Source organism: Diadema antillarum, unplaced genomic scaffold (genome assembly GCF_040938485.1).
Source record: "Diadema antillarum isolate AM-2024a unplaced genomic scaffold, OU_Dant_1.0 scf00000196, whole genome shotgun sequence".
NCBI classification, from domain to species: Eukaryota; Metazoa; Echinodermata; class Echinoidea; order Diadematoida; family Diadematidae; genus Diadema; species Diadema antillarum.
The window spans coordinates 632,969-646,258 of NW_027271085.1; positions in this window are offsets into that span (position 1 = coordinate 632,969).

Here is a 13,290-nt window from a genome sequence, read left to right on the forward strand (position 1 = left end):
GCTGAAGTAATTAGATGATGACTTGACACTCAGAATGAGCGATTTCTCTAATAGCTTACTGTGGGAGGAGCTTAGACGATTCTTCGCCAATTGCCTTTTCCTCCATGGGAGAATGGAGATTTAATGAAAGGGGAGTGAATTGGTATATCGTTCGAATGAAATCGATTTTGTTGCCAGATGTTGTGTCCAATACCAAGGAAATTTTGACCAGTCAGTTTTGAAAACCTTGAGATTTCTAGCTATGAACGGCTTTGGACTTACTATAATTTTGTTCGGAAGTTTGCCGAGGCACTGGGGTCAATACCACTGCTGAGGAAATCAAAGCCTGGGCGTCTGGTTCTGCAAGTGGGTCGCTTGTTGAAGCGATAAGGTTGAAAATGATGGGTTCGTATCCTTTTTATCCGTTGGAACTTTTCGGCTTGTGTATAAACTTTCTGACCCACGTTGCATGTTTGTGCGACACTTGTCAATGTCTCTCGGATTCTTTTTTTCGAACAGCTTATTATCGCGTGGAATGGACTTGCTGCACAAACCTTTGTATCTTGGGATGAGAAAGGGTCTCAAGCTATCTCGACAGTACATGCTCAGTTCATACGAAGCAAAACCCGAAAGTGTCAGGCCTCGGCGACGAGTTGTCTGATTCGCTTTGAGTCAATTGGATAACTATTCTTGCATGATCTGTGAATTTCAGATTCACCTATATGGTAGAAGACCCTTCACTTGATTTTGTTGTATCCGTTGAAAGTTCACGTCAAGACTCCGTTCCTAATTGCCGTCGTGGAGAGTCGAGCAAAATTTCGTTCTCTCCATTTTTTCTTTTCAAGCTGCTTGAGCATTCGATGGCGTTTGATAGCGCTCCGATTTTTTTTTCTCGAAACTTTCCTTTTTGTGTTACCACCTCCATGAGCACATCAACTAAATTCCTCAAAATTAGACGGACCAAGGTCAGAGTTGGAGTCATGAATGTCGTTGACAAAATCAAACCAAATCCCGACTCGGGCTTTGGTTGTGAGGGATTGACATCCAAATCGAAATCAGTTGGTTGTAATTCTTAGCGATCGAGGCTAAATAAATGCCACCCAGGACAACGTAGTCAGAGTCGCCGGGGAAAACTTGAGAATATCGTCGTCCATTGAACTGCCGATAGGGTTCACTAGTTTACTAAAGTCTTCGATGAGCATGGAAGCGCCCTTGACCCCGGTGACATGACGCCCATGTCTAGACAAAGCGTAAGGAGGATTAGCACTCCTGCCCGAGCCGGCCTGGCACGTATGCCGTGTGTCATCACCACCGTCTGCTGCCGCTCTATCCATGAAGCGGGAGAGTGTCTCGGATCGTTTACGGATCTCCATAGCATGAGCATCAAGGCGGGCCTTCCACGGGCCTTACATGCCTTTATCTCCCCGCGGGACGGGGGCTCAGAAGTAGAGTTGTCTTTGAGATCACTAGAGATTAGAGTTCGAGATGATTAGTTCACTGCCGTCACACCGGAAAGCAATGTTTTTTTTTTACCTCACACGGGCATTTAGAGCCAAGAGGGACTGAATGGAATTTTTGGGAATTGCCAATCTCTTCGACTTATACGTAAGTTACGTAAAAGAAAAGGAGGCTAAGCCTTATATATCAAATTTACTCTTTCAGCATTGCAGCAAAATACTTAAACAGCTGTAGGAGCAATATTGACAAATGACAAACACTGGACAGCAAAGATTAAAATATCTTAAACTACATTATTCCAATCTACAAAAAGGAAAAATAAAACAAAATTAAGACGCAATAATTTATGACAAATTCATATGACTGATTACAGATATTCACATCGTATTCACTTTGCACTTTCATCGTCGCCGAAGAATTACGAAGAAAGTGCAATACAGATTGAATGTAATTTAATGGGCAGCAAACATTCAGTTTTACAATATTCATGAAATCTAAAACAAAATGCACATATTTTTTACATAGTCATTCAATGAATTGGTTTTAGATATTTCAAGATTCTGACTCATTTAATTCCCTCATTTGTCATAAACAACTGGGTTATAATAGATTGAATTATTAAAAAAAAAAAAAATCGGTAGATTTCTAGCCGTGCGTCACAAAACCAACAAAAAGTCGCAAGCCATGAATTTAGATCTCGAGGACTAAAAAAAAGGTGAAACGGGTCAACATAGTCAATTTTTAGTCTTTTTTTAATTTTCCAACAAAGCAATTCTTCTCCTACATCATTCTTAATGTTGGAATCATAAAACGAATGGAGAATCGGAACACTTTTTTTTTTTTGGGGGGGGGGGGAGGGAATAGTGTGATTAGAGAGGACTTTTTTCATTCATTTTCTTGAAAACCCTTAACGAATTCTTTACTTTCAACGCTAGTAACTTCAAAAAGAGTGATGCTACTGCACTGAAAGTTTGTAGCAGTTATGGACAGAAAATCTTAAAGCAGGCTTGATTTCAGCTTAATCTGATAATTCTTTCTATGTCCTCACTTTGTTATAAGTAGTGTTATAATGTGTTCGTTTTCCACATTATTTAGAGATGTTAGAAAAGTCCACTTGTATCGACTTGTACATTATTTTACCTGAGAGTTTGTTCTTTTCGAATCTGCCCCTAACTAAAAGGTAATGCCTGGCGAATTTTTTGTAAGTTTTGTGATGGTGCAGGGACATATTAGTCATGTAAGAAAAAAAAAAAACACGCATATGTACTTTTGGAACATGATAACCTAGTATGAATTAATTTGATAGCTTCGAATGAATATACGCGTTTGCTCAAGACCAGACACAATTCTCTAAAACTTGTCTAATGTGTATGGTAGTGAATAATAAAAATCTGTGTTTTTTTTTTTCATCTGGTATAAATTCATTATGATAATCTAAATTCAGGTTCAGTATCATCCTTTTTATTATTATTTTTTGCTTGTTGGCATTGATAACCTCCTCAACGAGAGAAATTTTGTTAAAACCATGCGTTTGTATATTCGGTTAAAATCCTGCTCTGAATTTGTCGTCTGAATATCATTGCCGACTTTTCTCTTTTCTCAATGTCAAAACATGTTTCATACGTACATATAGAACAAGCGGAAAGAGAATGTAAATCAATGTAAATCAATGCATTTCTCTGGTATGTGGTTTGGTCCCATGTCAGTGAACGTGGTGGTGGTGGGATTTCATTCCAGCCCAACTCAGGTCCTGTAGTTCTGTTTACGTCATTATATCAGTCACACCAGATGTGCGTTCACAGTTCCATTATTCTGTAGCTCTTGCTATCATCATATCGTTCCATTTATTCATAGCGTTAGTCAGTGTATACACAACACATGAAAGTTGTACGCCACAATTTTCTCATGCCTCCCTTTTTGTATCACGTCTTGTCGACATCATTGTTCTTGAGCTTTGGTATTCCCAAGTCACCCGTGCGACGCATCATGCGACTTATCATGTACTAAGTATTCAATTGTATGCCATGTCTCCTCCGCACAAGCCATATCCAGTCTTTTCCCCTTACACAGTGATTGTTGTCTTGTTAATGAACTGGATGGTGGTGGGGTTCTGTTCCATTTCCCCCCAAATCCAATGTTGTAGCTTTTCATCGGTCACACCGAACAAATGGTTACTATTCCTTAATCTTGTCGCCTTCGGCTTCTTTAAAAAGTCCTATGTATTCACAGCTACTGTATTCTTAAAACTGAGTTTATCTTTGTGGAAATCGAGTCGTCAGTTCAGTGATAGTTCAAAGTTGCATTTTTCCCATGCTTTCTCTTTTGGAACATGTGCAAACTGTCGTGTGCATTGCCCTACGGCTCTGATGGTGCCGAGTCACCCTTGCGATACTCGTACTATGTGCGTCTTCATATGCATTTCAGATTGTAACAAATTGGTTGAGCAAACTGAGATATCTGATGTTATTGTATTCTCTTCTGAGGATGATCCCAAGCAATGTTACACCACCTTATTACCTTACCCATGTATGTCTGTTAAAAATGTTAGGTAATGTATCCAATGATATTGATGATATCAATACTCTTAATGATGATATGCCTAATCTTGACCTCATTCATGATGGCCATGACGCTTCATTCCATCCGAAACTAACAACATCTTGTTATATTCTATCGCATCACGTAGCACAGCTTAAGTCTTTCAGAGCGGAGTGTACTTTCTCAGTTTTGCATTATAATATAAGGAGTTTGATTAAAAATTTTGACCAGTAACAATTATTTCTTGACAATTTGAATGTAAAACTGTCAGTTTTGGGATTATGTGAAACTTGGCTGACTGAAAATTTCACTTCCCTTGTACAATTAGAAGGTTACACACTGGTAACAAATAACAGAGTTTGTAAACGAGGTGGAGGCGTGGCATTTTATGTGAAGAATAATTTGAAATTTGAAATGATAACCCAGTTAAATTATATGTCTGATTCAATTGAATGTATTTTCATTGACATAAGTATGCCAGGTGGTAAACAAGTATTGATAGGAGAAATTTACAAGCCCCCAAATTGTAATTATTCTGACTTCATCTCAAACGTAGACATTATTTTAGATTTGCCCTCCGCAACAAAAACGTGTACATAATGGGAGATTTTAATTTAGACTTACTTGATTATGATAAGCCACAAACACGTGCTTTTCTTGATACTATGGTATCATCCTCTTTCACTCCTTGCATCACCAAGTCTACAAGATTATTTGGAGCCTCCGCAACACTGATTGATAACATATTTTTAAACAGCCATGATTATGATGATCAATGTATCGCTGTTACGGACATATCAGTTCATTTTCCCGTTATAGTTTCTTCCGTTTCTACTATACCTGAATCGCATAAACAAAAGGTGTGTAAAGATTTATCGCAAACACGAGTATTCTCCGATCATAATATCCAGCTGTTCAAACAAAGTTTATCCGAAATTGATAGGAATGAGGTTTTCAACTCCACTGATCCGAATGATGAGTACGACAGATTTATGATTATTTTGGTACCTTTATATCACTTGCATTTCCCTTTGAGAAATCAAAGAGGAAACTACAAAACAGTTCACCCTGGATAACAAAAGCTTTACTTAGATCCATAAACAGAAAAAAAAATTATTTTACAGATATAAATCATGTAATACAGCTTTGAATAAATCAAAGTACATTACATATCGGAATGCTCTCACGTCCCTGTTACGTAAAGCAAAGAAAGATTGTTTTTCTCTGTTTAAACAGCACAAGTCAGATGCAAAATCTACCTGGCATGTAATAAATAGTGTTATTCATAAACGTGTAAATAAGGGTAGTATTGATAATATCCTTTGTGAAGGGAAGAATTTAACAGATGATGTGGAAATTGCGAAAGCATTCAACTCTTCTTTTGTTAATATTGGTTCGAATCTGGCCCGCAATATTTCATCTGTACACAGACCTTTTCATTCTTACCTTTTAAATTCCAATCCACAGTCTTTATTTTTTCTCCCAGTACTTGAAACAGAGGTTGTAGATATTGTCAATTCTTTTAGCCCCAAGAAGAGTACAGGTCATGACGGGATTTCTAATCACCTCATGAAATGTGTTGTAAACGAATACTATCACCCTTAGTTCACATTTTGAATTTATCTTTATTGACTGGTATTGTGCCCATTAAAATGAAAATTGCTAAAGTTATCCCAATCTATAATAAAGGCAGAGAGGATGAGTTAGGAAATTATCGACCAATATCGCTTCTGTCATCCTTTTCTAAATTACTTGAAAAGGTGATTTATAATCGTTTAATCAAATTTGTAAACGATTGTGATATTTTAGCTGATAATCAATTCGGGTTCCGGAAAAAAACATGCAACCACCCATGCTATATTACTACTGGTTGAGAAAGTTGTAAGAGCTATAGACACAAGGTCGCATACAGTCGGTCTGTTTCTGGACTACTCCAAGGCCTTTGACACAATAGATCACGAAATTCTTTTGTATAAACTAAATCATTCGTGGAAAGGCCTTGGAGTGGTTCAGAAGTTATCTTACCGGTCGATCTCAATTTGTATCCGTAAATAATCATGAATCTGATATAAACTCGATTTGTTGTGAAGTGATCCACAGGGCTCCCTCTTAGGTCCTCTTTTATTCATTTTATACATCCATGACTTCCGTAACTCATCCTCTCTGCTGTCTTTTCTTCTGTTCGCAGATGATACAAGTCTCTTTTATTCTCACTCAGATTCTTATGTTTTGCTCGATTCTCTGAATAATGAACTTAAGTTGGTGTTTGAGTGGATTCAGGCAAATAAATTGTCGCTTAACATAAATAAGACCAATTATATGGTTTTCAGTAACACAATAAAATCTCTTCCAGGTTTAATTTTAATGAACGGTTTACAGTTAAATCAAATAGATTCAACAAAATTTTTAGGTATTCATATTGACAGTAACCTTTCATGGAAGGTACATGTTGATTATTTATGTAAATTGTTGTGCAAGAATGTTGGAATTATTCACAAACTGAAATATCTCTTCCCAAAGCCAATATTGCATTCTCTTTATACAACTTTATTATTACCTTACTTGAATTACGGAATATTAGCCTGGGGGAATTGCTCAAAGACTAAAATTGATTCGTTATTTTTGGTTCAGAAAAAGGCCTTGCGGATTATAAATGGAGCACAATTTTTTGAATTTACTGATGAATTGTTTGTTTCAAGTAAATTGTTAAAAATTTCTGATTTGTATTTTAATCATGTTGAATTTTCATGTATAAGTTGAATACTGGTGACCTTCGTAGTATATTTTCCTCAATGTTTGTGAAAAACAGTGATATTCATACTTACCCTACAAGACACAGTGAATCCTATCATTTTTCTCCTGTTCGTATAGTTTTAGCCCTTAAGACAATTGCATCTACCGGCCCTTCTTTCTGGAATGAGTTAGATTCGGTTCGGATGCACTCAAGTTCTTTAAGCTCCTTTAAGAAAAATCCCAAAGCCAATTTTCTAAAATCCTATGTGTAATTATTTTGTCGCAGTCGCTTATTTTTTATTTTTTTTTTGCATATACTTAAATGATGCCTCGCTCGGATGACCTCACCAGTTTGATTAACTTGCTACTTTTTTAAGCATTTATACCATAAGTTAATCATAAAACATTATATACTATATTTTGTACATCCCGTAAACATTGTAATATTCTCGATATTTTGAATTTTGCATGTTACGTCACTTCTGACTTTGATATACTGTACTAAAACCCTATGTTATATTTTTGGAACCCACATCCTACAAGCTTTGCTTTTTAGTTGGTTCCTCATATTACACGTTTATTATATGTCCTTATACATTTGTGCATTATTGGTTCAAACTGACCATTGTGTGAAAAACATTTCTGCTTCAAATCAAATGGAATATAAAACTTGTACGAAATGTGGAATATGGAACGTGAATAATAAAAGAAAAAATTCTGCTAGATATCATTTGATAAAATATCATGCATTACATATATATCATGTATAATATTGATTAACAAAGAAAAAACAAAGGTATTGTATGTGGCCCTGCATCACAAAACCAGCAAAAAGAAATCGACAGCATGGATTTTTTATTTACTAGTAGATTCTGAAAGAGCACAATGTTGGTGATATAAAATGATAATTAAATTCAAATGGATTCCATTGACCTATCTAAACATTGGAAAGAATGCGCCCATTTTTGAAAAGGTTGTACTGAAAAAAAAAAAAACAGGGTTCGTAGTAAAGGGTCACTTTAAGTGCTAAATCTTACCAAGGTATGGGCTGTGCAATGAGTGTGACAAAAACAGCACGTAGAACATCATGTCAACAGCAATGAAGGGATTTCTAGCTTGGGCTCTCTTAACTGATTCTGTTATCCGCTTGAGCTTCACGTTTTTTGTGCGCACGCGTAAGATGTGCTCATTCATTTTTTTTCTTGTCCACTTTTTATTGATTTTCATGATTTACGTACAACATCAAAAGTCAAAAACATAAATCAAATATCAATCAACAGACAATTAAGCTACAAAGAAAAACTTTATTCTTCATGAAACAATGTACTTGAAATGGTGGGTAACATTCTTTACCTGGACTCTCTGCCATGTATGTTCAATAGGGGACCATTTTCGATGATTAATAACTTTTTATGCAAATGAAAAAGAAGGAGAAATTGCGTGAGCAATTAGATGATCTGACAACAAGGGGGGGGGGGGGGGGGAGAAACATAGGGTAGTTTCCATGGCTTTCCAGAAGAGGTAGAGAAGAAGGACTGTGAACAACTCATTCAGTCATTTGCTTCAACACAGATTGGCGAAGAAGGCTTGGTAATCGAAAGAGCACATCTCTCTGGTGCAGTCCAGTCATCAAAGTCAGGCTTTGGACGCCCACGACCAATCAGTGGCTTTCAACAGATGTAGTGCCAGAAGCCTTATCTTCACCAACGCACGTCGATTTCTCAAATCAAATCCCTTTCAACACGATGGAAAGGATCTATGTAGAAAAGATGTTCCCAAAAGAGATCCTTGACCGAAGGAAGAAGCTACTCCACATCAAACGGAAGCTGCAAGAAAAAAAGAAAGAATGGAAACAGAATTGAAGGGGTCGGTGCAATATAGTGCTAACCCACACAATAGTCATTTTGAGATGATCGCTGTTGAATGTTAGGAAAGTCCATACATTGTACATTAAAAAAAATGAATGCATGCATTTTTACCATGTTATTGGTTGAATTCAAGTATGATATTTTCACGGAGGTTACAGTGAAGGATAAGGACAATGAAATGCATGTAATTCAATTTTAACAAAAGTGTGGGCTAGCACTATATTGCACAGACCCCTTCAATTGTGTATTTCAAATACCCAACTCGCATCTTCTACAAGAATCAGAAGAATGGAAAGGAAATGGAATACAAGAAGAAATGATTACTCCACATAGAAAATGGGGAAATTAATAGAACAGAATTCAGAGAAAAAAAAAGAGAAGGAAATGTTGACAATGCTTAAATAATACTTGAAATGCTGAACAAAGACTAAAGAGGAAATTGACAGGAAGCACGAATTAAAGGAAACTTAAAATAACCTCTCAGAGTAATTTTGATAAAGTAAAATACGTCTCATAGAAAAACATTGACAAAGAAAATCATTTGTGACTCACGAGGCACAGCGCGACATGAGCTCTATAAGAAATGTTGAAGGATCAACCTCTCTCGTATTGTTTTGTCTATGTTATTGCTTGCTTTTATAATATGTTGATTTGGTGGGTACCATTAAGAAACTATACTAAGATTATGGAACTAGAAATAATGACGTAATGTTTATGGATTAGGAGATTTCCAAAGAAAGCAACGTTATTTCAACTTCATGCTTGAATTAAAGAAAAACATATTTTTATTACGGACACACTCGACAGTTAAGGATGAAATTTGCAATGAAAATCAAATAAGAGCACACATTCTTTTTAGTCGTGAAATATCGATGAGTAGAGGAGTGTGTACCATATTGAGAAAATATCCTGATGTAAAAGTAATATACTCGGTAAGAGACACGATGAGAAGATTTCTTTTAGTAAAGGTGGAAATTTATAAGAAAGTTTATATTGTGTGCAACATTTATGCTCGAAACAATGAACAAGTTCACGTGTAATTTAAAAATAAAACAAAAAGCTAATTTTAGCCGTTAAAGATCATCTCCAGGTGAGAGAAGTACTCTTGATATATAGGTGCAGATTTTAACTTCATTCAAAACTTGTATCTTGACAGGGAAGACGGTAAAATAAACAGTGTGGAAACGCTCTTGCATTCTTGTTGAAAACCTCAAAGAGAACTTTGGTCTAATTGATGTAACGCCGTTCAGAAATTTAAGAGTAAAGAGATCTACATGGAGAAGGTGTAACACTGTAACCAGTCAACATCAAATTTTTGATCGATTCATAAATCCTTGCAAACCAAGGTAGTTCAAAATGATATTGTACCATGTATAATTATTTTACGTGACCGTGCATCACAAAACCAACAAAAGGTCGCATAAACTGATTTTGTGTGAGGACTGAAAATAGGTGAAATTGGTCAACCGAGCTGATCTTGACTTTTTCATATTTTCTGGAAGAACAAGTCTTCTTCTACATTATGCTAAAATTTGGGATCATAAAACAGGCAGGAAAGTGTGTTTTCTAGCAATTTACCTAGACTATTTTCTTTTTGGCAGATTAGTGTGATTAAGTGTGTCTTTAGAGTCCTCTTTTCATTTCTTGAAAACCTTGTACACATTCTCCACTTTCAACTCCTTTAACTTTTGAAAGGATTATGCTAGTGTGTTGATAAGGCATGCTCAATTTCAGTTTGATCTGATAATCTCTTCATTGCTGTTACTCCAGTGGTTTACATCCTGTTGTTGTTTTTTTGTCCCATTCATCGCACAGACAGCACGGCTTGGTAAAGATTAAGTGCGTGAATAAACACTGCACTTCAGAGCCTCTTTTCTAAGTTAACACTTTTCCTGAGTGTGTGCTTTCTTTCCAATATTTAGTCCGTTTGATTTGAGTTATACATAATTTTAAAGCTTAAAGTCTGCTCTTTCAGAATATGTTCTTAACTAAAATATCATGTCTGGTGATTTTTTGTTTGTTTTGTGGTGAAGGGTCACATATGATCATGAATACGTAAGCTTTCATTTGTTTAGTAGAAAATCGAGCAAAGAAAATAGGATTCCATCGGGATTCGGACCCGAGACCTCCGGATTCTAGCCCGGTGCTCTACCGACTGAGCTATAGAAAGCCCTGGTTCAGTGCTCGTCCCAGAAACCCCAAATCCTCAATGCTCGAATGGTCAGAAGCGATAGCAGTGTGTTAGTGTGTGACATAACCTGGCATAAACCTGACAGATAATGAACTCGGGGATAAATGCGAGGGATCACCGAATCGACGCAACTGACCATTCGAGTCACATGTGTGGGTGTGGATGTGTGTGTGTGTGTGTGTGTGTGTGTGTGTGTGTGTGTGTGTGTGTGTGTAGGGGGCGGGGATGCAAGGCACTACATCAAAACAATGCTTTGTCCTAGCATGGTCCCCTTGGCTTCCTAGAGGAGAGTAATTGTCATATTTTTTTTCTTCAAAACCAGTGGGTGGTTTTCAACCAAACTTGACGGTGGCAGGAGAGCAGGCCCCATTCCCCAAAGGGACGAAGCTTGAAATATCTTTATCAGATCCAGAAGGATTACGGTCATGAAATAGCTCATAATGATCCCTTTCATTGTTGATGAAGAACATTATACCATGCATATTTTCCAATGCAAGGTGATTAGCTATATGGTACACGAGGCACTAACATTTCCTGGTATTTCGATTGTGTAGGGATTTGTCCTGGGCCTTTATTCCGGGTAAGTTAGTTTTTCATACTTTATTTTCTTTTGTATTTCTTCTTTTTATGTATAACAGGATATCAATCATGTCATCTGTTGTAATCCGTGTTGGGGGAGGGGGAGGGGAGCACCCTACAAGCTCTGCATTTTAACACTCTTCCCCATTTCCATCTACAAATATTCTGTCAACTTCTATCTGCGATGTAATCTATGTATTTGATTTTTTTGTTGTAAAATGTTCATACGTTTCTGTTAGAAATGGAAAAAATGAATGAAGGAATGAATGAATGAATGAATGAATGAATGGATGAATAGTGACCGTGAACATGTGTATTGGTAGTTGGTGATCGATGAGGTGATCGATGGTACAGATGACAGGGTTTTATATATCTTTATTACTCTTTTTATTTGTTGTTTTATTCTAATTACATATTTCTGGACTGCAGTTAAATGTACTGAAACATTTGCATAGCCCTTTCCTGGTCTGCATTTTTAACTGAAAATATAGATGGAAAAAAAAATAAATCTTGTTCTCCCTGGCTGCTCATGAGTTGTTTATTACGTGCTATATAAAATGTATGAGATGTCTTCGGATTTGCTGAGAAGCAGGTGGACTGAAGGACCTCAGTAACTACCATTGAGTAATGGAAACAGATTGTCGTCATCTGCAACATATACCGTTCAATCAAACATTATTTTTTTTTCGTTTGTACTTGTGAATGACACTCTGTTGAAAGGTAATTTTTTTCTCTCTCTCTCAGAGAAAAAAAGGTGAAAACCTCCATTCACGATGGAGTGAATTTCAGAAAAGATTGAATTACGAGTGAGATTGTAGTGAACTTGGAGTAAAGATATACTTTTCACTTATTTTGGAAGGAACTCACGGATCACTCACAAATCTGAGAATGATCCCGATGTCACTCCAAAATTAGTAAAAATAAACATTTTTGCTCAAGATTTACTCCCATTTCACTCTGAACTCACTCGATTTTTTTTATTCACTCCTGAAGGAGTGAATACTTTCACTGATTTTTTTTTTATTAATTTATTTTTTTTTTGCCTTGACCCATGCCAAAAAAAGAAAGCACACCACAACAAATAACAGAATAATGAAGAAGCGGAGAGTTGGATAAACATATACATTCACACAATACACATTATGCATAATCTGTGCATGGAGTATTCTAACAAGCATGGTAAAAGAGATAACATGAGTTACCGAGTATAGAAAGAACAGAAGGGAAATACGTTTCTGGCTCTTACTTTTGGTATCAAATACCAAAAACAAATTTTATACCAGGAAAGGAAATGTTGATTGAACTTTTTAGGGATAGAGGATAGTGGAAGAGGAGGCCAAGATAAAAGGCGTGCAGGGTGGCAGTTTCGAATAGGCCTACTCTATACAGGTACAGGTTACACGGATGAAATATTTCCCGAAGAGCTGTTCCAAAATAATCATGAATTCAGTGAAACGCAGAACTTTTACTTACTGTGCCATGGTTTATAAAGTGTGGAGACAACAGACATTTTAAACAAGATAAACAATAGCATAAGCGAAAAAAAGAAGGAACTGTGTTCCCCATTTAAAAGGCTGTTCCCAGTAACGAAACACATATCGAGAAATTTAGGCAGGGCTGGTTGAATTGCCCTTTGGAATGTAATTATACTGTAGGATGGAAATAACCTACTTTTTGTGGAAGGGCAATGCCGCTCGTCTGAGGGCGAAGCCACATGTGTTCATTGGGTGCGGGCAGACACGTGTCAACGATTACACTTTAATGATAAGGTATAGTCGAAAAAAAAACAGAAGAAAGGAAACAAAAAGCAAAGAAAGAAACAAAAAAAAACAAGGGAGATAGAAAGCTACTCGTTGCAATCATAATAATACGATATATGCCGTAGACGAGAGCAATATAATGTAAAAGAAAACAAAGGAGTATGAACACAGAAACCGAATTAAA